Source organism: Marmota monax, unplaced genomic scaffold (assembly GCF_021218885.2).
Source record: "Marmota monax isolate L192 unplaced genomic scaffold, Marmota_monax_Labrador192_F-V1.1 WCK01_AAM20220418_F8-fsc00159, whole genome shotgun sequence".
Taxonomy (NCBI): Eukaryota; Metazoa; Chordata; class Mammalia; order Rodentia; family Sciuridae; genus Marmota; species Marmota monax.
In genome coordinates, this window is record NW_026694999.1 from 2115070 (window position 1) to 2133080 (window position 18011).

At 37.3% G+C, this 18011-nt stretch overlaps 1 non-coding gene across 1 annotated transcript; it reads left to right on the top strand.

The window, feature by feature from the left end:
• Window positions 1–1018: 1018 nt before the first annotated feature.
• On the top strand, window positions 1019–1125 carry LOC124081343 (U6 spliceosomal RNA). The gene has a single exon (XR_006848020.1). It is a non-coding gene; the product is annotated as a U6 spliceosomal RNA (small nuclear RNA).
• Window positions 1126–18011: the final 16886 nt, after the last annotated feature.

Sequence of the window (18011 nt, forward strand, 5' to 3'; positions counted from 1 at the left end):
CATCCCATGTCCCTCTCAACCTCATTATAGATTAGCATCTACTTATCAGAAAAAACATTTGGCCTTTGGTTTTGGGGGATTGGATTATTTCACTTAGTATGATATTCTCCAACTCCATCCATTTACTTGCAAATGCCATAATTTTATTCTCTTTTAATGCTGAGTAATATTCCATTGTGTATATATACCACAGTTTCTTTATCCATTCATCTATTGAAGGACATCTAGGTTGGTTCCACATTTTAGCTATTGTTGATTGTGCTTCTATAAACATTGATGTGGCTGTGTCACTATAGTATGCCATTTTTAAATCCTTTGGGTATAGGCGAAGGAATGGGACAACTAGGTCAAAAGGTGGTTCTAATCTAATATATATTACATTTATTAATCTTTTATAATATGACTTCTGCTTTATGTCATTTTTTTTAAAAGCTTTCAAAATTTTAGGTAAAAGTAACTGTCTTGTGATTTCTTCTAGTGTGCCTATGTTTTTATGTTATAATAAATCTGCAAACAAACTAAGACTTATTGTGGTTTAAATTATGAAATGTAAATATAAATTTGTTTTTCCAGATATTTATCCAGTTGTTTGCAACACCTTATTGGAAAACACTTTTTTAATCCATTTTAAATTACATTAAATTAAATTACAGATAATTGCTATCTTTGTAAACTTTGATTCCACTTTAATGAGGACGTGGTACATCTGTTAATTTGTAATGTTTTCTTATTCATTTAGGGTTTCTTTTAAAATTTCTTTCTGTAAAACTTGTATTTCACAGGGCTTGGTGGCACAGGCCTGTAATCCAAGTGGCTCAGGAGGCTGAGGCAGAAGGATCATGAATTCAAAACCAGCCTCAGCAAAACTGAAATACTAAGTGACTCAGTGAGACCCTGTCTCTAAATAAAGTACCAAATAGGGCTGAGGAGGTGGCTCAGTGGTCAAGTGCCCCTGAGTTCAATCCCCAATACCAATAAATAAATAAATAAACAAACAAATAAATAAACAAATAAATAAGTGCTCGCTTCGGCAGCACATATACTAAAATTGGAACGATACAGAGAAGATTAGCATGGCCCCTGCGCAAGGATGATACGCAAATTCGTGAAGCGTTCCATATTTTTCAGAGCATACACCAAGCACTAAGCAGCCGAATTCTGGCTCCCGGAACTGAGCCCGCGGAGACTGCTTCTTGGAGCTTACACTTATATGAGCTTACACCGAGCACGGAGCGGCTGAGTTCCGGCTCCCGGAACTTCCCTGGACCGGGGCTAGGAGCCCGCGGAAACTGCGTCTCGGTCCGGGTCCTGCTGAGGGCCGGTCAGGACTCACCCGTTGCTTTGGTTGCCCGGCAAGGGGAATGAAATGCTGCCATTCGCATAGGAGACCAACATGGCAGAGATCTGATGTCAGCAGAAAGCGGCGGAGGAGAGATCTTCATCAATACCAGCGGTGACATAAGCAGTTGGTCTCCTGGTAGGGGGGGTGAGGCACAGTCACCCGAGTCTCCTCAATTTGTCCTCGAGCCAGAGGGGAGGAGCCGGGCCTCCACCAGCGCCCGGAGCAGGCCCAGAGGCTCGCCAGCGTGGTGACCGCGTGACCCCAATTGGAGAGGGGGCGGAGCGGAGCTGCCACCCACATCCGCCAGGTGGGCAGACCCGCGACCCAATGGTACATGGGCTGGTAGGAGGGGCAGGGCAGAGCCGCCGCCCACGCTTGCAAGGTAAACAGACCTGTGACAGCCTGGCGGGTCAGGCCCAGTGGCGTGCCAGTGTGGTACACACGTCACCCCAACTGGAGTAGGGGCAGAGCAGATCCTTCTCCCACGCCCGGATCAGGACCTGCCGGTGTGGTGGTCACGTGACCCCAATTGGAGTGGGGGCAGAGCGGAACCGCCACCCGTGCCCACAGGGTGAGCAGACCAGTGATCAACCTGCAGATCAGGCCCAGGGGTCCACAGGCGTGGTAGGAGGGGCAGGGCAGATCCGCCGCCCGCGTCTCCAAGGTAGGCAGACCTACAACAGACCGGCGGATCAGGCCCAGGAGCCTGCCGGCGTGGTACAAACACCACCCTAATTGGAGTAGTGACAGAGCAGAGTCGCCCCCCGTGCCAGGAACAGGCCCAGCGTCTTGCAGGCGGGGTAGTCACGACACCCCAATTGGAGTAGGGGCAGAGCAGAGCCTCCACCCGTGCCCGAAAGGTGGGCAGATCTGCGACCGACCAGCGGGAGAGGCCCAGTGGCCTGCCGGTACGACAGACACGTCACCCCATTTGGAGTAGGGGCAGAGTAGAGCTGCCGCCCGCGCCTGCAGGGTAGGCAAACCTGCAACCGACCGGCGGATCAGGCCCGGTGGCCTGCCGGCGTGGTACACTCGTCACCCCAATTGGAGTAGGGGCAGAACAGAGCCGCCGCCAGCTCCCAGAACAGGCCCAGTGACCTGCCAGCGTGGTAGCCACGACACCCCAATTGGAATAAGGAGAGAGCAGAGCCGCCGCCTGCACCTGCAGGAAAGATATGCAAGCAGTATGAAAAGACAAGGAAAGAAAGGACCACAAGCAATGCAGGTCAACGCAACTTTAGAAGAGGTAACAGCTGCAGCAGATGGAATGTCAGATAAAGAATTCAGGATATACATGCTTCAGATGATCTGGAGTATCAAGGAAGACATTAAACAGCAAAATCAGACAATGAAAGATCACTTCGACAACGAATTACGCAAACAAATCCAGGAAGCAAAGGATCAACTATACAGGGAGATAGAGGTTATAAAAAACAAGCAATCAGAAATCCTAGAAATGCAGGAAGCAATAAACCAACTTAAAAACTCAATGGAGAATACTACCAGCAGAGTAGAACACTTAGAAGATAGAACATCAGACAATGAAGACAAAGTATTTCAACTGGAAAAGAACATAGACAGCTCAGCAAGACTGTTAAGAAACCATGAGCAGAACATCCAAGAAATATGGGATAACATTAAGAGACCAAACTTAAGAGTCACTGGGATACAGGAAGGTACAGAGCTCCAAACCAAAGGAATGAGCAGTCTATTCAATGAAATAATACGAGAAAACTTCCCAGACTTGAAGAATGAGACAGAATCCCAAATCCTAGAAGCCTACAGGACGCCGAATGTGCAAAATCATAAGAGATCCACACCTAGACACATTATAATGAAGATGCCCAACATACAGAATAAGGAGAGAATTTTAAAAGCTACAAGAGAAAGGAAGCAGATTACATTTAGGGGTAAGCCAATCAGGATAACAGCTGATCTTTCAACACAGACTCTGAAAGCTAGAAGATCCTGGAATAACATATTTCAAACACTGAAAGAAAATGGGTTCCAACCAAGAATTGTGTATCCAGCGAAATTAAGCTTCAGGATGGAGGATGAAATTAAAACCTTCCACGATAAACAAAAGTTTAAAGAATTAGCAGCTAGAAAACCATCTCTTCAAAACATCCTCGCCAAAGCATTACAGGAAGAGGAAATGGAAAATAACAATGAAAACCAACAGTGGGAGGTAGGACAGTAAAGGGGGGGGGGAATAATAAAAAGGAAAACAAACCATGTTTAGTAACAGAAATAAACAAATATGGCTGGAAGAACAACCCATATCTCAATAATAACCCTAAATGTTAATGGCTTAAACTCACCAATTAAGAGACACAGGCTAGTAGAATGGATCACAAAACAAGACCCAACAATATGCTGCCTACAGGAGACGCATTTGATAGGAAAAGACATACATAGGCTGAAGGTGAAAGGTTGGGAAAAATCATATCACTCATATGGACTTCGGAAACAAGCAGGCGTGTCCATACTCATATCAAATAAAATAGATTTCAAGCCAAAGTTAATCAAAAGAGATAAAGAGGGACACTACATACTGCTTAAGGGAACCATACACCAACAAGACATAACAATCATAAATATTTATGCCCCAAACAATGGTGCAGCTATGTTCGTCAAACAAACTCTTCTCAAGTTCAAGAGTCTAACAGACCACCACACCATAATCATGGGAGACTTCAACACACCTCTCTCACCACTGGACAGATCTTCCAAACAAAAGTTGAATAAGGAAACTATAGAACTCAATAACACTATTAATAACCTAGACCTAATTGACATATATAGAGTATACCACCCAACATCAAGCAGTTACACTTTTTTCTCAGCAGCACATGGATCCTTCTCAAAAATAGATCATATATTATGTCACAGGGCAACTCTTAGACAATATAAAGGAGTAGAGATAATACCATGCATCTTATCTGACCATAATGGAATGAAACTGAAAATCAACGATAAAAGAAGGAAGGAAAAAGCATACATCACTTGGAGAATGAACAATAGGTTACTGAATGATCAATGGGTTATAGAAGACATCAAGAAGGAAATTAAAAAAATTCTTAGAGATAAATGAAAACACAGACACAACATATCGGAATCTATGGGACACATTGAAAGCAGTTCTAAGAGGAAAATTCATTGCTTGGAGTTCATTCCTTAAAAAAAGAAAAAACCAACAAATAAATGATTTCATACTTCATCTCAAAATCCTTGAAAAAGAAGAGCAAAACAACAGCAAAAGAAGTAGAAGGCAAGAAATAATTAAAATCAGAGCTGAAATTAATGAAATCGAAACAAAAGAAACAATTGAAAAAATTGACAAAACTAAAAGTTGGTTCTTTGAAAAAATAAACAAAATCGACAGACCCTTAGCGATGCTAGCGAAGAGAAGAAGAGAGAGAACTCAAATTACTAGCATACGGGATGAAAAAGGCAATATCACAACAGACACTTCAGAAATACAGAAGATAATCAAAAACTATTTTGAATCCTTATACTCCAATAAATTAGAAGATAGTGAAGGCATAGATAAATTTCTTAAGTCATATGATCTGCCCAGATTGAGTCAGGAGGATATAGAAAACCTAAACAGACCAATATCAATTGAGGAAATAGAAGAAACCATAAAAAGACTACCAACTAAGAAAAGCCCAGGACCGGATGGGTATACAGCAGAATTTTACAAAACCTTTAAAGAAGAACTAATACCAATACTTTTCAAGCTACTTCAGGAAATAGAAAAGGAGGGAGAACTTCCAAATTCATTCTATGAGGCCAACATCACCCTGATACCTAAACCAGACAAAGACACTTCAAAGAAAGAAAACTACAGACCAATATCTCTAATGAACCTAGATGCAAAAATCCTCAATAAAATTCTGGCGAATCGGATACAAAAACATATCAAAAAAATTGTACACCATGATCAAGTAGGATTCATCCCTGGGATGCAAGGCTGGTTCAATATACGGAAATCAATAAATGTTATTCACCACATCAATAGACTTAAAAATAAGAACCATATGATCATCTCGATAGATGCGGAAAAAGCATTCGACAAAGTACAGCATCCCTTTATGTTCAAAACTCTAGAAAAACTAGGGATAATAGGAACATACCTCAATATTGTAAAAGTAATCTATGCTAAGCCTCAGGCTAGCATCATTCTGAATGGAGAAAAACTGAAGGTATTCCCTCTAAAATCTGGAACAAGACAGGGATGCCCTCTCTCTCCACTTCTCTTCAACATAGTTCTCGAAACACTGGCCAGAGCAATTAGACAGACGAAAGAAATTAAAGGCATCAAAATAGGAAAAGAAGAACTTAAATTATCACTATTTGCAGATGATATGATTCTATACCTAGAAGACCCAAAAGGCTCTACAAAGAAACTATTAGAGCTAATAAATGAATTCAGCAAAGTGGCAGGATATAAAATCAACACGCATAAATCAAAGGCATTCCTGTATATCAGCGACAAATCCTCTGAAATGGAAATGAGGACAACCACTCCATTCACAATATCTTCAAAAAAAAATAAAATACTTGGGAATCAACCTAACAAAAGAGGTGAAAGACTTATACAATGAAAACTACAGAACCCTAAAGAGAGAAATAGAAGAAGATCTTAGAAGATGGAAAAATATACCCTGTTCATGGATAGGCAGAACTAACATCATCAAAATGGCGATATTACCAAAAGTTCTCTATAGGTTTAATGCAATGCCAATCAAAATCCCAACGGCATTTCTTGTAGAAATAGAGAAAGCAATCATGAAATTCATATGGAAAAATAAAAGACCCAGAATAGCAAAAACAATGCTAAGCAGGAAGTGTGAATCAGGCGGTATAGCGATACCAGACTTCAAAGTATACTACAGAGCAATAGTAACAAAAACAGCATGGTACTGGTACCAAAACAGGCGGGTGGACCAATGGTACAGAATAGAGGACACAGAAACCGATTCACAAAACTACAACTATCTTATATTTGATAAAGGGGCTGAAAGCATGCAATGGAGGAAGGATAGCATCTTCAACAAATGGTGCTGGGAAAACTGGAAATCCATATGCAACAAAATGAAACTGAATCCCTTTCTCTCGCCATGCACAAAAGTGAATTCAAAATGGATCAAGGAGCTTGATATCAAATCAGAGACGCGCCGTCTGATAGAAGAAAAAGTTGGCTACGATCTACATACTGTGGGGTCGGGCTCCAAATTCCTCAATAGGACACCCATAGCACAAAAGTTAATAACTAGAATCAACAAATGGGACTTACTCAAACTAAAAAGTTTTTTCTCAGCAAAAGAAACAATAAGAGAGGTAAATAGGGAGCCTACACCCTGGGAACAAATCTTTACTCCTCACACTTCAGATAGAGCCCTAATATCAAGAGTATACAAAGAACTCAAAAAATTAGACAATAAGAGAACAAACAACCCAATCAACAAATGGGCCAAGGACCTGAACAGTCCTTCTCAGAGGAGGACATACAGTCAATCAACAAGTACATGAAAAAATGCTCAGCATCTCTAGCTGTCAGAGAAATGCAAATCAAAACCACCCTAAGATACCATCTCACTCCAGTAAGATTGGCAGCCATTAGGAAGTCAAACAACAAGAAGTGCTGGCGAGGATGTGGGGAAAAGGGTACACTTGTACATTGCTGGTGGGACTGCAGATTGGTGCAGCCAATTTGGAAAGCAGTATGGAGATTTCTTGGAAAGCTGGGAATGGAGCCACCATTTGACCCAGCTATTCCCCTTCTTGGTCTATTTCCTAAAGACCTAAAAAGAGCATGCTACTGGGACACTGCTACATCGATGTTCATAGCAGCACAGTTCACAATAGCAAGACTGTGGAACCAACCTAGATGCCCTTCAATAGACGAATGGATAAAAAAAATGTGGCATTTATACACAATGGAGTATTACTCTGCATTAAAAAATGACAAAATCATAGAATTTGCAGGGAAATGGATGGCATTAGAGCAGATTATGCTAAGTGAAGCTAGCCAATCCCTAAAAAACAAATGCCAAATGTCTTCTTTGATATAAGGAGAGTAACTAAGATCAGAGTAGGGAGGAAGAGCAGGAGAAGAAGATTAACATTTAACAGGGATGAGAGGTGGGAGGGAAAGGGAGATAGAAGGGAAATTGCATGGTAATGGAAGGAGACCCTCAGGGTTATACAGTGGAGGGGGTAGAGAGAGAGGAGGGGAGGGGAGGGGAGAGGTGGGGAGGGGGGAGGGTGGAGGATGGGAAAGGCAGTGGAGCACAACAGACACTAGTATGGCAATTTGTAAATCAATGGATGTGTAACTGATGTGATTCTGCAATCTGTGTATGGGGTGAAGGTGGGAGTTCATAACCCACTTGAATCAAAGTGTGGAATATGATATGTCAAGAAATTTGTAATGTTTTGAACAACCCACAATAAAAAATTAAAAAAAAATTTGAATAACAACAGTAATCAAAAAATAAATAAATAAATAAATAAATAACTTGTATGTCTCTGTTGAGTTAAAATTTCTATTGGATGATCAGAATGCATGAACCTGAAGTGCATGATTGGTGATTTAATCAACGCATTCATCTGCATAACCACCACCCAATCAACACTGTTGTTTCTATCCTTCCAGAAAGTTCCTAATGTTCACTTCCAGCCAAGAGCCAGCAGCCAGAGCAAGGGCTATTTACTTTGCATCATAATAGATTAGTTTACCTGTTCCTTAAAACTTCTTTTGAGATTCACCCACCCAGTTGTGTACACCAATCTTCTTTTTGTTGAACAATATTCCACTTTATGCATGCACCACAATTTTTATTCATTCTCTAATTGGACATTTTAAATAGTCGATCCTTTAAATTTTGCCAATATTTTTAAGGCCAGCCATAGTTTTTATATTTCTTCTGAAAATATATAGAAGTAAATGGCCAATCACAGGTTCATTGTATGCTAAGAAACTTGCTGAAAGCATGTGTAAACTTGCATAACCTCAGCATCATCTGACAGCTTCAGTTGCTCTGCTCACCAGTACTTACTTACTGGGGTCAGATGTAACTCATTTGTGTGGGTGTGTAGTGCTACCTTTAGGTTTAATTTGCCTTTGCCATTTTCTCATGATTAATGAAATTGAGCACTTTTCTGTGTAATTATTGGCCACTTGAATACCTTTTTTATTGAAAGGTCTGCTCAATTCTTATTAGAGTGTTTGTCTTCTTAAAATATCATTTATCTCAAAACATTATTCATGTAAAATGCCCCCTTTGAAAAGTGTACAATTTGAGTGAGTCATGAAAAATTCATATTTTAACCACAACTAAAATTAAAACACACATTTCCATCAATTTGCCTCTTCCATTTTTATATCACCCACCCACCCCCGACTTGATTAGCTTCAGGTAACTACTGATGTTATTTTCTGTAACCACTGATTAGTTAATTCCAGAATTTAATATACATGAAATCCTGCCATATGTGCTTTCTCATGTGGCTTCTTTCCCTAAGTGTAATGTGGTTGAGATTCAGTCATGTTATGAGATGCTAGCATTCATGTCTTATTATTTTTGAACACTATTCCATTATGTGTTTGGTGGAATCAAAATCCATTGATGGATTTTGTATTATTTCATTTCTAAGTACAACAACCATAGCTGTTTTGAACACGTTTGTATAATTATTTGTTTTGGCACATGATTTTCACTATTTTTGTTTGTGGTAAGCATATGGAGTTTATAGTAAATTGCCAAACCCTTTTACATTTGCACAGTAATATATGAATGTTCCCAGTTGCTTCAAAACTTCACAAACACTTGGTATATTCAGTCAGTTTAATTTTTAGCCATCTTCATGGATGTTTAGTGGTTTTCTCATCAACTGAATTTATATTTCATTAAAGACTAAAGGGGCAGAGCACCTTTTCAAAATTTATTGGCAATTTTCACATGTTTTATGAAACATAAACATTAACACTTCACAAAACATTTCATTGTGTTTTGTGAAGTGTTAATGCAAATATTTTGTACTTTTAAATGTTTTTGCATCTACTTACTGAGATAGAAGTGTTATTTATATATTCTGAATATTTATTCCTGGCCAGATGCAGTATCAAATGTTCTCTTCTCATTTGAATTCAGTCAGAAAATGTAAATATATAGATAACTTAGAAAGTATTTTTATTTTAGTTATTTAAAAAAATTTTTTTAGTTATAGGTGGACATAATACCTTTATTTTATTTATTCATATGTAGTGCTGAGGATGAACCCAGCACCTCACACGTGTGAGGAAGGCACTCTACCAACTCAGCCACAACCCCAATCCCTAAAAAGTATTTTTAAAGCATAGAAAGTTTGGAAAGTTTATTGACACAGTGTGCTATTTTTGAGTTAAGCATGGCTATTATTATAAAACATCATATAGTTTAATCCTATTTGATAACTTCCTCTCTTAATTTTTTCATGTACCTGTCAAAAGCAAAAAGGTTGGGAACAGATATAAAAGTATTTCCATTTTCCTACATTGATAGATCCAAGTGGAACTTCCCTCCTGGTTAAATTGGAGCATAATTCTTGTTCTATCACTAACAAGGACTTTTACCCTTGTGCTTTTAATAGAGAGCTGTTCACTATATAACTCTTCTACCAATTTGTGATTTCTGCTTAAATTTTAAAAATCTATTTGTCTTAAAGAAACTAATATTTTATTAAAATTAAAGTGTGTTGAATCTGTAAAGCATAACTAATTCTTAAGTACATGAGATTATATATTTTGTATACACATATTCTTTTCTATAGCAGAAAAATTAAGCTACTAATTTCCAAATTTACTTTTTTTTTAATGGTAATCTCATACTAATGCTTAGTACCTTAGATCTTTTCAGGGGTCATTGTAAATCTATAACATTAAAATTAAAAAAAAATAGCCATAGTTGTATTTATATTTCACTTTGTGTTCATCCATATATTGTGTTTCTTTAAAATGAGTATTCAATGAACAAATGAATGAATAAACTAGATGAATATAAATTTTCCACTGTTGTATGCAAAGTGATGTTCTGGACACAGTAAAGAAAGCAGTCACCTAAAGATTCTCCAATATGAATTTTTCAGTTTTGGTCACATTACTTTGCTACCTCTGTATAAACATAGTTTTGACTTTCTGAAAGTAATCAAAATATCTCAGGAATAAATGACATTTACTAGTAATTGTTGCATGTTGCAAGAATAGCTGTAATTATTTATTCTGTGATAGTTCAAAACCTTGTCACCAGTTAGCTGAAAAAAAATCAATCACATTTTGATTTTGGTTTTTCATCTTGGTATTTATTTATGGATTACATGTCAGAAGAATGTGCTTATGATGATGAAAAACCATGCCAGTCTCTAAATTTACTCTTTTAGCTGAGATTTAATTGAATGAAATACAGACAATGTTCATATATTTTCATTGGTAAAGACAATAATATCATTGGAAAATAGCCCTGGGTGGGTGAGGAGGCCTGATCCACATGCAAACTCAGTGTCTGTGCAGCTTTGTGTCCAGTAAGCAGACACTTCTGCATCTTACTTTTGTTTGTAATGAAAGTTGGAGTGGGGTATATAATATCAAAGAATACTTCTGGCTTAATATCCTATGTATTTTAAATCAGAAAATTGAAGAGCATAAACTCAATTTGAACACTCTGAAAATGTGCCTTATGAAATGAGCCAGAATACCCTATCCACTGTGGATGATTCAATTTACATAATGTGGAAAGAAAATGTCTCAGCTATTGCAGGCATGGCCATGCATTGTTTATTTACATATAGGCAAGGGATTCATGTGTCAGAAGAAATGGAAAGGAGGAGGATAGCTAGTTATGGAATTCTAGAAGAATCTTTCATACATTTTTTGTCTGAATCCCTTGACATGTCATGTTGTGCATAACTAATATATAATAAATTCACACCTGCAGTGTGGAGTGCATGTTTAACAATGCCTATCTAGGTAACATTTGTATCTGGGCTCAGAGAGTACACATCTCCAAGTGTAATGTCTTGTTACTGACTTCTTGATCTCAGAGAAAAGTTTTAATCTTTTAATGTGTTTTTAAATTATAGCATCCTGAGATAAGGACCTTATTCTATAGAGCTGTAATCTTCCACCAAGATTTTGGCATGCAAAATTAAAATTAAAAATCCTGTTTTTTTTTGTTTTTGTTTTTTTTTTTTACAGTCAGTCAGCTAACCTCTAAAGATCTTACTCTCATTTCATAGTGTGTATATGTGTCTACAAAGTGGCTGTTCAATTCCTCTTGCTGGGGAATCATATGGGGTCCATACAACTAATTCCAGGCAGTGAACTGTGAACAGATGCACTTTCAGGCTGACATGGTTAAGAAGTGAGTTTGCCCCATTTATCCTCTTTTCTGTTATCTGCTGGGAGTAGAAGACTCTGATGTCTCAGGAGATGGCAAGATCACAAGAAGAACCTAGCTTTCTGAATCATGGAATGAAAGAGACAACTTACATAGTCTAGTGGACTGTTACATGAGTGGGAAAATAGGCCGGCTGAGCCATGGGAATGCTACTGTCCTCCCGTGGCATTTACAGTTCAAACACAATGAGCAAAAACACTTGACGAGATATTTTCCATATTGATGTAAAACTATTAAAAGAAATCTCAATTGCTTCAACATAGTTTTTTCCTTTGACAGACTATTCTAGACAGACCTTAGTCCCAAGAATTATTGGGGAATAATCTTCTGCTTTATCTTGATACTTATTTACCCAGTATTACACCTCTGTATATCTGCATTATATTTGTTATGCTCAGTGGTTAACCATGACACATTGGTCAATGATTAAAAATAACTGGAAAAGTCATTCTTTATTCCTGCTAAGTCTATCCCTGAGGTGACTAGTTTTCTCCCTCTTTTCAGTTTACTTCCTTCTATGATTCTTAAAGAGCAGTGGGAACAGTTGCTGAAGCAATCCTACAGCCTCTCTAGGGAGACTTTTGGTGGGGAATGTAAAAATCAGTGTTGATCAAAATGTATACTTTTTAAAAAAACTTATTCTGACATCTCAAAAAAAGTATTAAGTAGATAAGCATTTCAAAAAATGTTTTGTCTAAATTTTAGTGTATAATTAAGAAATTTCTTCAGGGACACTTTCCAAGTGATTATAACAATAGCAACAATCTCCACTTGAAAATTACTCCTTTCAATTACAACTTGGTAATTCCTACCAGCTTAAGATACATAGTTAAGTTTTTCACTTGCAAAGTGCTAGCATTATACAGATGTTCCTTTCATATGGAAAGTACAGCTGCCCATTATCCATTTCATCCAAATGCCCCAAATATAAGTTAAAGAAAAGCCGTTAGGAAATTAAAGCATTTTCTTTTTCAAATTCTAGGATATATGGACTTTCAACCTTAGAGCATTCAAAACGAATTGTCACAAATTTCTTGAAATCCAGGAAGAATAAAATATTAAGAACATACATACACCATTCTCTGTAGCAATAACTTTAAGAATTGTATCAAATATATGTCAGTGACTTCATTTTTCAAGATTAAAATGTCCACATAGAAGGCATAGATTCAGAAGCATGGATTTAATTTCAATTTTCCTTATTTTGGCATTGCTAAAAAACAACAACCAAAAAACTGTCTTCAATGAATTTGTGAATGCAATTAAATGGAATGGATCACTTTTTTAAACATTTCCTAAATACTATTATGTGTAATTACCATGTAAAGGATCATGGAATCCTCCTCAAAATGTGTTGCAATATTCAAATGCTATATTAGGAGAAATACATTCATGTTCAATGGACACTAGATTTAGTATATTTACTAAATTTGTATCCTGTAAATTCTATTCCCTCTACTCAAAATGTGTTTCCTTCATTTTCCACTGTTTTATCAATGTTAGATTTTTGCATCAAAGTGTCTGATATGCATTTATAAATTAATATTTTGACCAATCTAGTGTCTTCGATGGCAGTATTTCATTTGCCATCATTTGTATCCACCTGTACACTTGAAATCATATCATATTCTGCAAAAAACCTCATGGCTGGTCTAGGAAATATTAAAGGAGGTACAGCCTTGAAATTAACTATCTTCAGCACCCCTAGATTGGTTCCATACAACACTGGCTTCTTTGTTGTACACTAAAAACCATTTTTTATGCCAGATCTCATAAAAGAATCTCAGACTTGTCCCTTCTTCATGAATCCCATCTTTTATAGTATAGATCTAATCTGAGCTTAGAGCCTTACAATTGAGCTCCAGTTTCTACCTATGGGACTTTGTGACATAATACCAACATTTCTTAAATGGGGCTAGGGCCTCGGACAGGATGTCCCTGGGAGTTAAGTGGCTAAAGCTCAGCAACCTATTCTGGAACCTAAGGAAGTCACAAGAATCGCAGAAAGCTCCACCCTGCCAGACATTCCTGCCCCAGTCAACCAACACCACTACTGCCTGTCCTCAAACATCTCACTGTATGTGAGCAGAAGTCCTGATGTATTGAGTTGCCATTCTACAGTAGTGTCTGCCAGACATACTGTTAGCCAGTCTAGTCCGAGGACATCCTGTTTTCCTTTGAGAGCTGACATATATTCTCCCTCTGATAATGAAAGCAAAGCACTTCACCTCTTGCTCTGGTTGCCAAGAATCATAGAGCCAGCTTTCATACTTAATTACAACATTGCTGGTGACTTTTATCATTGGTTTATATGTTGCACGCTTCACTGTGTTTCTCTTCCTACTCTCATTCCTAGAGTATCTTCTGAAAACTTCCTATAAGCTTATTTGAAAAAGAACGGGCATGTAGATTTCATTTTGAAATGTGTTAATTTGCAGGTCTTCATAAGAATTATATAAGACTATGTAAAATTAGATACGTAATGATCATTTTTATGATTGATTCTCTGTTGCGTACCAGATGTCATTAATCATTAAAGCATTTCCTTGAGCATATATGCTTTACCAGGACCTAAGCTCGTGTCAGGAAGAGGGAGGAAATCAAGACAGTCATGGACTTAATATGGCTACAATTCATAGGATTGAATACAACTTAAAAATAATTTGTTTAGTGTCTTTACATTTATTGGTTAGAACAACTAAGTGAATATTTAAGTCTAGATACAAGGCAAGGTTATTTTAAATTGATGCTGACTATCAAATACCTGAAAAGTAAAAATGAAAGCATTTTTTTAAACAGAACATCAGAAGACATAACATCCACTTTTATCATGACTTCTTCTTTTATCTTAATTTCATTTTTGTCTCATGAATGCTAATGATTTGGGCTGTAGTTTCAGTGAACTCATATCTTTGCTAATATTCAATGCCATGTTATTCAAAAAAAAAAAACCAAACACTGGAATTGTACATATTAAAAGCATTTTAAGAGGAATATCTGAGCTGGTAGTCTGCACAGGGTCAGCATTCCCTATGTATCTTGTTATTTGAAATGTTGCTTGAAGTCAGGAGAATATACCTGGCTGGGATAATTTGTTCTCCAAAGTAATAAAATGTTATAGTTTGAAAATAGGGCAGAGACTTGATAGCTTCCCAATAAATATAAACTGAATGAATGCACAAATAAAAATGCAGCACATTATAGAAAATTGCAGTTAAACCTTAACCCAAATAAACAGGTAATACAAAGAGCCAGAATTGGTACCATAGCATAACAACTCTACTGATACGGGTGTTGTCTGTATACTGAAGAATCCTCAGGTTTCTTGGGGTTTGTGAAACCAAGATTAAATTGAGCTCACTAGAAAGTAGTAATAAGTGGTTTTTGTTTTGTTTTTGCAGTATCTGAAATGGAACCCAGGAGTCCTCTTCCACTTAATTATATTCCTAGCCCTTTACATTTTTTTTCTTTGGAGATAGTCTCTTACTAAGCTACCCAGACTGGTCTAGAATTTGTGATTCTCCTGCCCCAGCCCCCGATGTTGCTAGAATTGCTGGCCAGGGCCACTGCACCTGGCTGTGATAGTGGGTATTTTTTTTTGGGGGGGGGGAGGAAGATTCCTAAGTCTGTTTATTTACAGCTGGTAATTTGTGTTACAGCAAAATACTTATTTTTCTATAAATTAGGGTATTAATTCTGTGGGCTACTTTCTGTTATACAAAATAATCATATGAACTTCAAAAAACTTACCTAAACCTGCTCAAGATTTACCAACAAGTATTTTTGTTGTTGTTGTTGTTTTGTTTTGTTTTTTATGGGGTGGGGGTGTTTGCTTTTATAGCAGGGTTTTTTGTTTTTGTTTTGTTTTTTGTTTTTAATCACAGTGAACAGTCATTACTAAACAGAGGAGGGAAATTATTTGCGTCAACCCTGTCCTTTCTGGGGAGAGTAGGCAATATTTCACCTCAACCTCATAGAAAGCAGTATGTTGTCTGTCCTTTTGCTACCTCTGCATTCTGCTCAGAGGAAATAGCATCTACTCAGTGCTCAGTTTTTTCTAGACTGCTGAGGTTGGAGACTAGCAGAGCATTCTCGGCACTCTCAATTAAATCTGAAGCAGCCTGTGTAGTCTCTGCATTTGATGTTCAAGTAAGAAGCTGTAGTGCATATTGTCCTGGGGACAAGGGGACCATCTCATTCCTAGAGAAGGACAGACTGAAGAACACCCTGTTTGTATAGTGTGGTTACAAGAGCACAGAGCCTCAGAGATAGCTGACCTTATTTTTAGGCTCTGCTGTATAACACAAAATTGCATGGTCATTTGTCAAATGGGATGTCTTGCCTACAATAGAACACTCATAGAAAAATGAGATGTAACTAAAGACACAAGGAAAGATCTTTAAGATGCAAATTACCCCACACTCACCAGCTGTGCACCACAGGGATTCTCCATGGACCTTCAACTTCACACAAGGGTGACTTAGAAAGCCCACTTTTTAAACAGTTTTCCTTCCTCTGTTTGACATTCCCCCTGGATAAATCTTCAAATAAAATCGCCTGAAAGCTTTGAACACTTCCATCCATCCGACCCTTTGCTCTCTGTTTTTAAGTCTCCCTTGTCTTTTCTCCTGACAGTAATCAATTGCAGATTCTATAAAGGCCCCAAACATGCCCATTCAGTCAGAACATTGTAGATGCTGACCTTAATTTAGTTCCAATGTTTTACAATAGTTATAATCATTCTCTTTTGTCTATGTAACAATTCTTTAAAGTATAAGGATATTTAGCTTCCAGACACTCACTGCCCTTTTATGCCTAAATAAATAGTTGTCAAGTAAATTTTCTCTCTTAGTGACAGTTAAAGTTTTATAAGACAGATGGTCTCATTAGCTTGAGATACCTGAAGATATCTATCTTTTCCCTAATTGGCAGTTCATCATTTTTTAAAACAATATCATACTAGAGATAGGCAAAGATATCTGATATAGAAACTTCTCTGAGTTAATACTATTTGGTTTTCATGTTTAAATACTAAAGAACAGAGCTTTTTGGATTGCATTCAAACAAAAGCAGGTTAATAAATATTTGATACTTACATTTCTGCAGTTAAACAATTTCACCTATCTCTTACTTTTCATTTAAACCAAATATACTGAATATATACAAGAGTGTAAGATAACCACTAAGAAGAGTAGGCAAAATATTGTACAAAGATATCCAGAGGGCATTTGAGATATTTATGACCTTGGGGGAAATCTACCTTGGGACTCCTTAGGGCATTGAGACCAAGGTTTCCTCCTACAAGGTCTCAGTTGAAAGGCAGATTGACTGGCTCCTGAAGGAGCACTTCCACTCTTGAGATTTCTTTCTGTCACTGCCTCCTACATAGGAAATAAGTACCATCCTCCTGTATTGTTACCACTGAAGGATATACAGGTAATTATGTAGAATCAATATATCCTGGAAGAATTTCTCTAATAGGTACTATGGCAGGGCAAGAGGTAAGAAAAAGGTAAAGAAAAGGAAATGATACATAAAAAATGGTTCCCTTAGGGGAGATTAAATTCAGACATAACCTGGAATATGAAGATTTTAGTTAATTCAAATTGACAACACTTTATACTGCAGCATTTTTAGTAAGCTAATGACTAACAAAATTATTTTCATGAAAAACAAAAGTGCATTTCCACTTTTAGCACATAGATAAGTCAAATGTGCTATGTTTGTAGCATTTCCAGATAGTTAATCATGCCTAGATTTAGCTATGCTCTTTTAAATATTGTATGCGCAATAACATGAAATCAGCAGAAAATGACTAATCCAGTCAGCCAATTAACTCTACACAGATGAGGCACTTCTGCATCTGATATCACTTTGAAGAAAAAAAGGACAGAAGTATTTAATCAGAGAATAATATTTTGTAGAATATTATGCATAAAATAAAATATATGGTGATTGGTATGAGTATACCCAAATTATTTGTATCAATACATTATTTATACCAGTGCAATATCCACCCAGGGAAAATATTGTTTTGTCTAAATTGTTACTTGCACTGAGGTGTGGCAAATAACAAAACATTATTTGAGCTTCCAAAATATTATTTCTCTCTGCTTCATCATGTTAAACATTACATCCTTATCATCTATGCACATACTTCAACATTTCTACTTGCCAAGCAATCTGCTCGTCCCATCAAACCAAATCGTGTCTGACATCACATTTGC